The 14,308-nt window shown below is 33.4% G+C and overlaps 1 protein-coding gene across 8 annotated transcripts in view; it reads left to right on the top strand.

Annotated features, from left to right (window-relative positions):
* lrch1 (leucine-rich repeats and calponin homology (CH) domain containing 1) overlaps window positions 1–14,308 on the top strand; it is a 69,345-nt gene that overhangs the window by 17,692 nt on the left and 37,345 nt on the right. The gene's annotated exons all lie outside the window — the stretch shown is intronic.

The following is a 14,308-nucleotide window of genomic DNA, read 5'->3' as shown; positions in this document are numbered from 1 at the left end:
TTGGAATGTCTTTGATTTTCTTACCAAAGAAACTTTAACAACATTACAGGAGAGGCTAAATATTTCATCTCAAGTAGTGCCTAGAAACGTGTCTGGTGTCTGGAATCTGATGTCTTTGGGTTTTACTGTTACGACCATATCAGCGAAGATTGTAAAACATCTAAAGGTTTTTGGGGTTTCCAACTCAGCTGTTATCTAATTAGTTTTCCGGGGGTTCTGGTATTGTAAATGGTCTGCTGCAGGTAACCATAAAATGGTTTATGGTTTAGGCCTGTGATCGTGAGGTTATCTGACAGTTCATTTAGTGGGTCAAATGGGTGTGAAATCTTTTAACAAGTCAGACCATATAGGAAGATGTAATTTAATTCGAGTTAATTTAGTTTATTTTAGTTACATTTATAATTTTTATTAACCCCTAGATCTTTCAACCTCAACATAATTGTACCGAGAATGCAAACAAGTGCACAAACACAACCATACAATCATAAACACACACACACACACACACACACACACACACACAAATGTAAACATTACAGAAAACATGAACATGCAAACTAAATAAATACTAATATACACTCAAACAAGTAAAAAAATACACAAACAAACAAAATAGGTCACAAACACGAACATATCTATATAAGATTGAAAATGAATTGTCCTAAGTTTTCTTTGAAACCAAAAGTGTTTGTTGGTACAAATGTCTGACAGAAATGTATACAATAGATTAGACGTCCTTTCTCACTTTCCAAATGGTGTTGTTAACCATGATGTTTAAAATAGTTTTAAAAAAGTATTATTTTTTAGCTTTCATGCAGGATTCATGTCAGCACTCAAGTGTTTTAACAAGAGTCCAGAGACAGATGAAAATAGATGTGTGAAGAAAAAAAAAATGTAAGAGGTTTTTAAGGATAGACTAAATGGTTTAGATTGTTTAAAACAATTGAGTTTACGCATTTCTCTTGAATGTGTGTACGGTAACCGCTGCATACATGAAACAGAACAAATACATAACTCATAAACGCATTGTGGTTAATAAAAAAAAGACTTATTTATCTAGCATAACTTACCTTCTTTTCATAACAATAAACACTCTTATGACTTTAACAACTGCAAACAAACGGTTTGGTTGGAAAAAAAATAAAAAATAAAAACATATTGTGTTTTCTTAGTTAGAATGCTTATAGTTTGTAGTAAAATCACATATATAAGCTAAAAAAAAATTTCTTCCAAACCATGCTGCTTTCACACACACACACACACACACACACACACACACACACACACACACACACACACACACACACACACACACACACACACCTCACAAAACTGTCAACAAGGACCTTGAGTTTTTGTTATAACGTTTAGCTGTAGCTGAGACCTTGGTGGAATTATTTATGTACAGTTTTGGGGAGGTTACTATGAACGTTGTAATAGTTTATAGATCACAAATTAACCCATTTAATATCTAAAAGTTTAAAAAGTAATGTAACTGATAACATTTGATTACATGTTTTAAGACTTGTAATGTGTTCAACCGTTAATCTTTTGAAACGTGTAAACAGGACAGGGGTTAACATTAGAGTACTCAACAACTAATGACCGTCAGACTTTTCAAATCCTTCATTACTTAAATTAGCATTGTGATCATTTCATTTTAAAGCACAAACACCACGAAATCAGATTTGCTTGGAGATTAAATACATATTTAAAAACACAACAAGAAAGTTCAACAGCTATGATACTGTTTTTTAAATCAGGTTTTTGCACATCTATGAAGGGAAATACCATGGCATCTAACAACGGTTGGTAAATCGGTTCAATTTAACAAATAAATATACATCGGCCAAATAGAAAATAAGCATACGTCTTTAACTCATGAAACATCTGACTCAATTTAATTATTTTTCTCACTGACTGTAACTGATTACATTTATTTTTAATCAAATGATATAATTTAACTATATGTAACTAGTTGATCCCCTAACACTGATTATGCGTTCTAACAAGAATAGTTGGTGAAAGAGTTCATTACCCTCTTTAACTTTAAAAATGCGTACAATGTCCACAAACAAGGGCTTGCTCTTAAAACAAGCTCCAGACACCGACTTGGAAGCATCGTAACAAGTATAGCCATTGCAGAAATTTGTTATAGAGATTCAGTAAGTTAAACTCTGGATGCACGATTGACCGACTTACGTTTGCCATATTATTACTTTTTCTAAAGATAAAGACAATTATTTGGTTTCAGGACACACGAATCCTAACGCCCAACGGTTCACAAGATAACATGACAACGGTTGCTCAATTACAGCATAGTCACCCCATTTTAGCCTGTTTTAGCGCATGTATATCGTATTATTGTTGAATATAGTCGTTTGATCTAAATATGTATTAACAATTATTTTTGATTGTTGTTATATGTATTATATGTTTTTGTTTTACAAATGTAATATGTTTACCTAATACCTCATTCAAGCTATGTAGATCTTCAGGTCAGGGAATTACAATACCCATCACACACCTCAGGCTTCAAACATGCCCGTCATGAATACATACTCATATAAATAAATAAAACTAAATAAAAAGACTCATATTCTTTTCTGTGATCTGTTTTAGTGATGCAAAGTTCGATTCACTTCTGAAAAATTATTTATTTGGACAGTTTGGTTCAATGAACCGATTCATAGGGTCCTTAAGTCGTTTTTGCAGTTACGTAGTACACTTTTTTTTTTTCTTCTAACAACTGAAGAGTCATTTTTATTTCTGTGAATCATCTAAATAAATGTAATTGTGTGAACACGTATTGTTGGTTATTATCTTTTGTTCATTTAAGTTAATTCTGAATCGTCTAAATAAAGTTAACTGTGTGAACACACATTAGCGGTTATTGTCTTTTGTTCATTTAAGTTAATTCTGAATCATCTAAAAAAAAAAAAAGTTAATTGTGTGAACACATGTTGGTGGTTATTATCTTTTGTTAATTTAAGTTAGTGATGTTTGTGTTTGCAGTTTTACTCACAGTGTCTCTGTCGTTGTTTAGCTTAAACATCAGTTTTTAGTCAGTTACAAAAGTGTCAGGCATTAAGTTTTTGTATTTTTAATTCACCTAATTATGACAGAGTTACAGGTTTCGGGTGTTTTTGAAAGTGTAAGCGGTGAAAACTTAAATGTGACCGTCGAGTAACGTTAGCTACTCAAACGAAGACAAATTGTGTAAGTGTTCATTAAGATGCAGAAATGAAAATAAGCGTACAAATATTCATAATGACAAGTACAATATAACCTAAAAACACTATAGACCCCCCTGCTAAGTATACCTAAAATTTTCTAGAGCGGTGAGATATTTACATTTCCTGTACATTTATTCATTTAGCAGACGCTTTATCCAAAGTGACTTACAGATGAGGACGGTGGAAGCAATCAAAAAACAACAAAAAGAGCAATGATATATAAATGTTTTAACAAGTCTCAGTTAGGTTAACACAGTACACGTACCATGGGATTTTAAATAGTATCATAAATAAAAAGAAAACAGATTGAATAAAAAAAGAATAGAGCAAGCTAGTGTTAGAGGTCTTTACACATACACACACACACACACACACACACACACACACACACACACACACACACACGCATAAATAGATATAAACCGCAATGTTTTTCATAGCGTTACACTTTGAACGATATGTTTCCATGACATTGTTAGCTCTTTCTGTTTGAATCTATTTACAGCAGTTTTCACCATCCTAATTGTAATGGTTTGGTCTTATGCTTAGGGCCTTATACGTTGTATTTTCCAGTTTTTGCTCTCGTGTTAGTGGGTCTCTTTGTTCATACAAATAAATATTTTTTCGGATTTGGGTATTAAAATATTGCTTTAAACATCGTCTTCATTCGAGACGTTTACTTAACATCATTATATCATCCTAGTTTAGATATAATATATGTTGATTATTAATTATTATTGTTAATTGTTAACAAACAAAAAAAGTTGCTGAACTCAGAGAACAGAATAGCGAGTGAAGTGGATCAATCTTTTATTTCAACACTATATTGTTGAATATACATCGATGTAGTGAAGAAAATTATCAAATTGTCATTAAAAACAAATAGTACTCATGACATTACAGGCAATCTAACCAGAATATAAAATCTCTGCAGATTAACATGTTTTGGTCCAATATAAAATCAACCAACGCTGCAACAATTTCACAGGTCATAGAATCATAATTTTTGGCAGCCAACAGCACACATTGATCTGTTATAGATGTGCACAGATAGAGAACGTCATTAACGTCCATCTCATCTTCACATTCAGACATCACTTCCAGAATTTTACGTGCAGAAACATGCACCGGGTCCCTCCCGGTTAAAAATATGCTCGTCAAATCAGGCCATGTATATTTCAGTCTTCTTACAAGTTTCATTTGGTTACTGAGATTTGTTTCCCGCTTGCTATCGCCCGTACAATCGTGATTTGGGTCGCATTCCTTCTTGAGGATCTTTTGCATCAGTCTGATCATCTGTCCTCTGTAGTGTAGTTTAAAATCAGGGTCGATAATGTCTTTGACAAAACTGGTGTTTGCCGCAGCGCACTCCAGTTTTTCGACCTCATCAGCCCCGCTCCATTTACCCTCCATGGGTCAGTTGTGCAGCGTCAGACGACTTTTTCAGAATTCGATTCTTTTCAAGGCGTAAACTTTGCCCCTAATCGATATAGAACTGTCGCCGAATGCGGTAGTCCTGTTTTAATTCACGATAAATTTCCGGTTTATTGATTTATTGTATTGTTTGTTGTTCACAGCAGGCAACTGTAGCATTTATCAGCCGGCCTTTGTTGGTTTTAGTGAGCCACCCTCAACCCTTGTATGATGTACACGATGGGGGTTTGTCATCAGGAAGTCATAAACATTGGTCACGCCCAAGATGGCTCCGCCCAAGATGATCACTCAAGTCAGTCGTGATATTTTGATGATTAAAAGGTTGGATAATAATTAATAATCAACATATATTATATCTAAACTAGGATGATATAATGATGTTAAGTAAACGTCTCGAATGAAGACGATGTTTAAAGCAATATTTTAATACCCAAATCCGAAAAAATATTTATTTGTATGAACAAAGAGACCCACTAACACGAGAGCAAAAACTGGAAAATACAACGTATAAGGCCCTAAGCATAAGACCAAACCATTACAATTAGGATGGTGAAAACTGCTGTAAATAGATTCAAACAGAAAGAGCTAACAATGTCATGGAAACATATCGTTCAAAGTGTAACGCTATGAAAAACATTGCGGTTTATATCTATTTATGCGTGTGTGTGTGTGTGTGTGTGTGTGTGTGTGTGTGTGTGTGTGTGTGTGTATGTGTAAAGACCTCTAACACTAGCTTGCTCTATTCTTTTTTTATTCAATCTGTTTTCTTTTTATTTATGATACTATTTAAAATCCCATGGTACGTGTACTGTGTTAACCTAACTGAGACTTGTTAAAACATTTATATATCATTGCTCTTTTTGTTGTTTTTTGATTGCTTCCACCGTCCTCATCTGTAAGTCACTTTGGATAAAGCGTCTGCTAAATGAATAAATGTACAGGAAATGTAAATATCTCACCGCTCTAGAAAATTTTAGGTATACTTAGCAGGGGGGTCTATAGTGTTTTTAGGTTATATTGTACTTGTCATTATGAATATTTGTACGCTTATTTTCATTTCTGCATCTTAATGAACACTTACACAATTTGTCTTCGTTTGAGTAGCTAACGTTACTCGACGGTCACATTTAAGTTTTCACCGCTTACACTTTCAAAAACACCCGAAACCTGTAACTCTGTCATAATTAGGTGAATTAAAAATACAAAAACTTAATGCCTGACACTTTTGTAACTGACTAAAAACTGATGTTTAAGCTAAACAACGACAGAGACACTGTGAGTAAAACTGCAAACACAAACATCACTAACTTAAATTAACAAAAGATAATAACCACCAACATGTGTTCACACAATTAACTTTTTTTTTTTTTAGATGATTCAGAATTAACTTAAATGAACAAAAGACAATAACCGCTAATGTGTGTTCACACAGTTAACTTTATTTAGACGATTCAGAATTAACTTAAATGAACAAAAGATAATAACCAACAATACGTGTTCACACAATTACATTTATTTAGATGATTCACAGAAATAAAAATGACTCTTCAGTTGTTAGAAGAAAAAAAAAAAGTGTACTACGTAACTGCAAAAACGACTTAAGGACCCTATGAATCGGTTCATTGAACCAAACTGTCCAAATAAATAATTTTTCAGAAGTGAATCGAACTTTGCATCACTAAAACAGATCACAGAAAAGAATATGAGTCTTTTTATTTAGTTTTATTTATTTATATGAGTATGTATTCATGACGGGCATGTTTGAAGCCTGAGGTGTGTGATGGGTATTGTAATTCCCTGACCTGAAGATCTACATAGCTTGAATGAGGTATTAGGTAAACATATTACATTTGTAAAACAAAAACATATAATACATATAACAACAATCAAAAATAATTGTTAATACATATTTAGATCAAACGACTATATTCAACAATAATACGATATACATGCGCTAAAACAGGCTAAAATGGGGTGACTATGCTGTAATTGAGCAACCGTTGTCATGTTATCTTGTGAACCGTTGGGCGTTAGGATTCGTGTGTCCTGAAACCAAATAATTGTCTTTATCTTTAGAAAAAGTAATAATATGGCAAACGTAAGTCGGTCAATCGTGCATCCAGAGTTTAACTTACTGAATCTCTATAACAAATTTCTGCAATGGCTATACTTGTTACGATGCTTCCAAGTCGGTGTCTGGAGCTTGTTTTAAGAGCAAGCCCTTGTTTGTGGACATTGTACGCATTTTTAAAGTTAAAGAGGGTAATGAACTCTTTCACCAACTATTCTTGTTAGAACGCATAATCAGTGTTAGGGGATCAACTAGTTACATATAGTTAAATTATATCATTTGATTAAAAATAAATGTAATCAGTTACAGTCAGTGAGAAAAATAATTAAATTGAGTCAGATGTTTCATGAGTTAAAGACGTATGCTTATTTTCTATTTGGCCGATGTATATTTATTTGTTAAATTGAACCGATTTACCAACCGTTGTTAGATGCCATGGTATTTCCCTTCATAGATGTGCAAAAACCTGATTTAAAAAACAGTATCATAGCTGTTGAACTTTCTTGTTGTGTTTTTAAATATGTATTTAATCTCCAAGCAAATCTGATTTCGTGGTGTTTGTGCTTTAAAATGAAATGATCACAATCCTAATTTAAGTAATGAAGGATTTGAAAAGTCTGACGGTCATTAGTTGTTGAGTACTCTAATGTTAACCCCTGTCCTGTTTACACGTTTCAAAAGATTAACGGTTGAACACATTACAAGTCTTAAAACATGTAATCAAATGTTATCAGTTACATTACTTTTTAAACTTTTAGATATTAAATGGGTTAATTTGTGATCTATAAACTATTACAACGTTCATAGTAACCTCCCCAAAACTGTACATAAATAATTCCACCAAGGTCTCAGCTACAGCTAAACGTTATAACAAAAACTCAAGGTCCTTGTTGACAGTTTTGTGAGGTGTGTGTGTGTGTGTGTGTGTGTGTGTGTGTGTGTGTGTGTGTGTGTGTGTGTGTGTGTGAAAGCAGCATGGTTTGGAAGAAATTTTTTTTTTAGCTTATATATGTGATTTTACTACAAACTATAAGCATTCTAACTAAGAAAACACAATATGTTTTTATTTTTTATTTTTTTCCAACCAAACCGTTTGTTTGCAGTTGTTAAAGTCATAAGAATGTTTATTGTTATGAAAAGAAGGTAAGTTATGCTAGATAAATAAGTCTTTTTTTTATTAACCACAATGCGTTTATGAGTTATGTATTTGTTCTGTTTCATGTATGCAGCGGTTACCGTACACACATTCAAGAGAAATGCGTAAACTCAATTGTTTTAAACAATCTAAACCATTTAGTCTATCCTTAAAAACCTCTTACATTTTTTTTTTCTTCACACATCTATTTTCATCTGTCTCTGGACTCTTGTTAAAACACTTGAGTGCTGACATGAATCCTGCATGAAAGCTAAAAAATAATACTTTTTTAAAACTATTTTAAACATCATGGTTAACAACACCATTTGGAAAGTGAGAAAGGACGTCTAATCTATTGTATACATTTCTGTCAGACATTTGTACCAACAAACACTTTTGGTTTCAAAGAAAACTTAGGACAATTCATTTTCAATCTTATATAGATATGTTCGTGTTTGTGACCTATTTTGTTTGTTTGTGTATTTTTTTACTTGTTTGAGTGTATATTAGTATTTATTTAGTTTGCATGTTCATGTTTTCTGTAATGTTTACATTTGTGTGTGTGTGTGTGTGTGTGTGTGTGTGTGTGTGTGTGTTTATGATTGTATGGTTGTGTTTGTGCACTTGTTTGCATTCTCGGTACAATTATGTTGAGGTTGAAAGATCTAGGGGTTAATAAAAATTATAAATGTAACTAAAATAAACTAAATTAACTCGAATTAAATTACATCTTCCTATATGGTCTGACTTGTTAAAAGATTTCACACCCATTTGACCCACTAAATGAACTGTCAGATAACCTCACGATCACAGGCCTAAACCATAAACCATTTTATGGTTACCTGCAGCAGACCATTTACAATACCAGAACCCCCGGAAAACTAATTAGATAACAGCTGAGTTGGAAACCCCAAAAACCTTTAGATGTTTTACAATCTTCGCTGATATGGTCGTAACAGTAAAACCCAAAGACATCAGATTCCAGACACCAGACACGTTTCTAGGCACTACTTGAGATGAAATATTTAGCCTCTCCTGTAATGTTGTTAAAGTTTCTTTGGTAAGAAAATCAAAGACATTCCAAAACATTTCATTCCAGTTAGATTTGTGTATGCCTAAACGCTTGTTTTAATTGATATAGCAACGATATAGCAATGATAGAAGTTAATACTGCCAAAATAAAAGACGTATTCAAGGATTTAGACTACTAAAGTATGTGTGAGTGACTTATTAAAATGAAATAAAACAACAATTTTTTCCAACAAGGAATTTTTGTTGAGATGAAAATAAAATGGTATAGGTTAACCTAATTTTTAAGTAAAAACATCGGTCTAATATTAAAACCAGGTAGAATGTTTTCATTAAATAAGAACTGATGTGTTTTTATTAAAAACGTTACTTTGTTTAACTCTTTTAACATACCTTTAAACCTTTGTGACCAACGTTAGGTTGGAGGTGTTAGGGGGATGTGTTAGTGGGTGTTTTTTTCTTTTTTATTCGATGCTTTAAACATTAAAAACATAAAGGCGTACATTACTGGTAGATTTACAAATATGGTCTGAGATTACACTCAATTTTCGTTCACACTCTGTACATCATAAAACAAAATAAATGTAAAATAAATAAAACAACACTGAAGAAAAAGATAAAGAATGAAAAAGTAGGGGAGTAACAGATTTTCACATTAAGAAAAAACCAAAGTCCTTTAATGAAGAATACAAAAATCTTGCTTTGAGACTTTTCATTTCTTTTAACGTCTCCAAATACATCACAAATTCCTCTTTAAATGCCACCAAACGCGGGGAGTTTTGAGAAACATACATTTATGAATGTAGAATTTCGTGCCAGAAGTTGATATTAAGAAAATAAAAGACATATTCAATGATTTAGTCTACTAAAGTAAGTTTGAATGGCTTATTAAAATAAAATAAAACATCAAGGACTTTTGTTTAGATGAAAAATAAAGAGCATATAGTTTTAAAGTAACTCGTATACATAGATGTAACTAAAGATCCTGAAACAGGACACATATGTTCCAAGTGGGTAGGTATAGAATACCTGAAAGAACATCTAATCATCCGTCTGTTTATACTACAGAAATGATTGTCATATTTTTGGCTCTTCAGTGGGGTGAACACATTAATATACCTAAAGTAGTCATATGTTCAGGCTCATTTGCAGTACTAGTTTAAAGTGTGGCGAATCTTCAACAAGACAATTTGTCATTCATTTTACAGAGTTTGTTCAGAATACAACCAAAAACAAATATTTATTTTGTATAGATACCTGCACATATAGGAATAGAAGGTAGTGGATCAGATAAAAACATTAAAATGTCAGACATCAAATTTAATGAAAGGAGAATTTTGGGGATAGAAAGGAAGCTCTCGCCATAGAATTGGACACATTGCACTTAATCAGTCATTATTTATAAGAGGAAAAACATGTGTCTGGACTTTGTGTTAAATGTGATCTTCCTGAATCAGTTGAACCTATTTTAATAAAATGTAAAAGATATGACAACGAAAGAATACAACTTACTTACACTTAATATAGAAATAAACCAGATCTCATTTTAGAAAATGTTAAATAAAGATGTGACTATAGAAATGTTTCAATGATTAAGTATCTCAAAGAGTTGATAAACAGGATTCAAAGAATCACTACTAAGTTTGTCACGTTTCAATCTGAGACGAGATATTTCTTACCTGTCATTTTGTTAAATGGGGATACTTTTAACTACATATGTATGGTTTAATTACTAGATAACACGACACAAACTCGGTAGAAGGAAAGTGTGAATGGGTGGCTGGGTGTGTGTGTGTGTGTGTGTGTGTGTGTGTGTGTTTATGATTGTATGGTTGTGTTTGTGCACTTGTTTGCATTCTCGGTACATTTATGTTGAGGTTGAAAGATCTAGGGGTTAATAAAAATTATAAATGTAACTAAAATAAACTAAATTAACTCGAATTAAATTACATCTTCCTATATGGTCTGCCTTGTTAAAAGATTTCACATCCTTTTGACCCCACTAAATGAACTGTCAGATAACCTTGTGATCACAGGCCTAAGCCATAAAGTTTAAATTTGTTGAGTCTTTGATCCCTGAGCACTTACACACAATTTTTTTTAAACTTTAGTTGACCTGCAGCAGATCTTTTACAACACCAGAACCCCCCTCGGAAAACTAATTAGATTACAGTCGAGTTGCAAACCCCCAAAAACCTAGATGTTTTTACCCCCGCTGATGTCTAACTGATATGCAGGCGACATCACACAGACACCAGATGCGCGGCACGGTCACGTTTCGCTGCACGACCTGAGACGAGATATTTCTTTCCTGTCATATTGTTAAATGGGGATACTTTTAACTACATATGTATGGTTTATTTACTAGATAACACGACACAAACTCGGCAGAAGGAAAGTGTGAATGGGTGGCTGTGTGTGTGTGTGTGTGTGTGTGTGTGTGTGTGTGTGTGTGTGTGTGTGTTAATTTCCATAGCTTGAGAAATTAAGCTTGACAAAAATAAAAGATATATCGACGGCAATAGTCTAAATTTAGACTAGTCGTAGATTAGCGTAATTAACTTAATACATTAAAAACAAATAATGCTTTTTTCAGTGCTGTTTTTTATTATTATTTTTTTATTTTGTATTTTTTAAAGACTAAAAGTAAATAAAAATCGCATAAAGCTACATCATTTAAAAAGTACAAATTGATCTTATGTTTAAACGGATTTAAAGTTTTCACTAATTAAGGCCTGATGTCTATTTATTAAAAACTACTTAGTTTAATTATTTTAACATTTAAATCTATTTGACACAGCAATCACGCCTACAGCAGGGGCAGTCTCTACCGCCGGAGGCGTGGTTTTTTCCGGAGCATCCACCGAGCCTCATTCTAACTGTGTCTGCGGTGCTGTCAGTATCGCTCAACGGAGATGCCTTGACACTTTGCTGTGAGATCTTTTTTTCTTTCGTCTAACACCCTGTCAGTAACACTCTCGATTTTTTTAAAATGGTGGTTAGTGGTAAAGTACAACATAGATTTGACAAGTTTCTTGTCTGATGGATTTTATTTTAGATCGCGTAATGCCTACCATCTTTTTTCTTTTGTTTTAACTTTTTCTCACATTATGACAAACACCAAGTTTTCTGGTTTGTATCGCCGCTTTACATTCATTTCTTTTTCAGTTTGAGGTAAGGTACAAATGCTAAATGCTTTCTTTTCTAGGTGGTAACAAAACACCTTTTTAAATTTTTACAAGCTCTCATATCTTTTTCACGTGCTGCTTAACGAAAACACATCTGATAGTTTTGACTTGTTTAGTTGTTTTAGATAAATAACCAGTAACCTATTTTTTTTTCTTTTTTATTTGTTACAACTTTAACAACGTTTTACACTTTTCCAACTATGAAAAACGAGCATTACATCGTTTCCACCTCGTATGTGTGTATAAGCTTTTTCTTGAAATGCACTGTGTACTTAAAACCTTAATAAAAACTTCCCTTATACCATTTTCATGATTTCATCCCTTTCCACAGTTTAAAAAAAAAAAAGCACATAGAATCCAACACATTTTCACCCTCCCTCACCGAAATTCCTTCTTAGGGTCGTAAGTTCATATCTAGGTCACCGGGGGTGTACGGCGAGGGGAGGGGGGTGTACAAACAGGTGTCCAGAACAGATGGCTTTTATGACCCTCATCAATCAAATTTTTGACACAACCCATCCTAGATCCTCTCTTGTGTGTGTGTGCATTGTCGTGGAAAAAAACAAACAAATATTTGATTGAATAAATATAAAGCATACCTATAATACTAAATACAAATATATGTATATGTATATTAAATATAAAACTTAAACATATTTCATGCTAAAAAACATTTTCTTGATAAAATGTAAAGAAATGTAAAAGAGCACACAAAGTTTAAGATTTTGAAAAAAATTAAAGCAAACAAAAACAAGCATTGTCACACAAATCAAAAGAGTGTAAAATAAAAACATTGTAAGAACTTCATGCTAATTTTTTCAGTTAAGCAGTTTATAATTACATATTTGGTATTAGAAGCGTTTTCATTATATGTATATGTATATTAAATATAAAACTTAAACATATTTCATGCTAAAAAACATTTTCTTGATAAAATGTAAAGAAATGTAAAAGAGCACACAAAGTTTAAGATTTTGAAAAAAATTAAAGCAAACAAAAACAAGCATTGTCACACAAATCAAAAGAGTGTAAAATAAAAACATTGTAAGAACTTCATGCTAATTTTTTCAGTTAAGCAGTTTATAATTACATATTTGGTATTAGAAGCGTTTTCATGAGTGGTTCTTAATAAGCAGGTCATTGTACATTGTGTCTGATAAACAGGCTGTAGCTCTGTAGGAAGTGACTGAAGTTCAGGTCATGTTATGAAATGCCACTTTGTGTGTATCTTTGTCAACCTGCTTGAGTAATTGGCACAAAATGTAACTTAGACACTCCATATATTGCTTAGTTATTAAGCATGCTAAAGGGGTCAAATGATGTGATTTAAATTTTTCCTTTCTCTTTGGAGTGTTACAAGCTCTTGGTGCATAAAGAAAATCTGTAAACCTGCAGTTTAATGTCTCAAATCCAAAGAGATATTATTTATAAAAGTTAAGACTTGTCCTTAAACGACTCGTTTAAACACGTCTACGTCACTGTGTGGGAAGATTTGCATAACACTGCCCAAATGTTCACGCAAAGAAAGAAGGTATACCTTTTACTCTCTTTGTTGCTGCCAGCGCCATGACGTGGAGATGCTGTGTGTTTCATTGTGAAAGTGAAACTACTTTCTTTGGCCTTCCAAAAGAGGATGATATTGGCTTCGTCATGCCTTGAGCTGATCCGTGCTGGTCACTGAGGAAATGCATCAACTTTGCGTTGTGGATCGCCCGATCGACTTTCAACGTGGATGAAGCAGAGTCACATGTGGTTGCTGCAACCCACGGCCACTGCTTCGTCGAATCCACCGGCCGTTCCTCGTTCTAGCCACTGGCTGCTGCTCACTGAAGCCGCCGGCCGTTCCTCACTCTTGGCAAGGACAGTCTGGTGCTTCTGACTCACGGTATGTAAGTAGGTTTACATATGTAAAGGATTTTCCACTGATGATTCAAAGGTGAGTTTTGAGCAGTGTAGAGTAGCGCTTGTTTGTCATTTCCCCAATCACAAATCCAGATATGGTTTTATGTTTATGTAGCGTGATGCAACACAACGCGTAAAAAGACCGTATAAGTCATTATAATCAGTAGTTATGTCCCACTGGATGCAACAACTGCCTTGTTTGTAATGGCTTTTATTGTTTTTGTTCTGTCATGCCGGTGTTCTGACCGGGACACGCCATAACAGTATATGTTGAGGGGCATAACATTTCCATCAGACGCTTCAAACATTTGGC

This window comes from Carassius gibelio, chromosome B9, assembly GCF_023724105.1.
Source record: "Carassius gibelio isolate Cgi1373 ecotype wild population from Czech Republic chromosome B9, carGib1.2-hapl.c, whole genome shotgun sequence".
In the NCBI taxonomy this organism is placed as follows: domain Eukaryota; kingdom Metazoa; phylum Chordata; class Actinopteri; order Cypriniformes; family Cyprinidae; genus Carassius; species Carassius gibelio.
The sequence above is the reverse complement of the archived record's forward strand: the minus strand, read 5'-3'. Positions and strand labels throughout refer to the sequence as shown.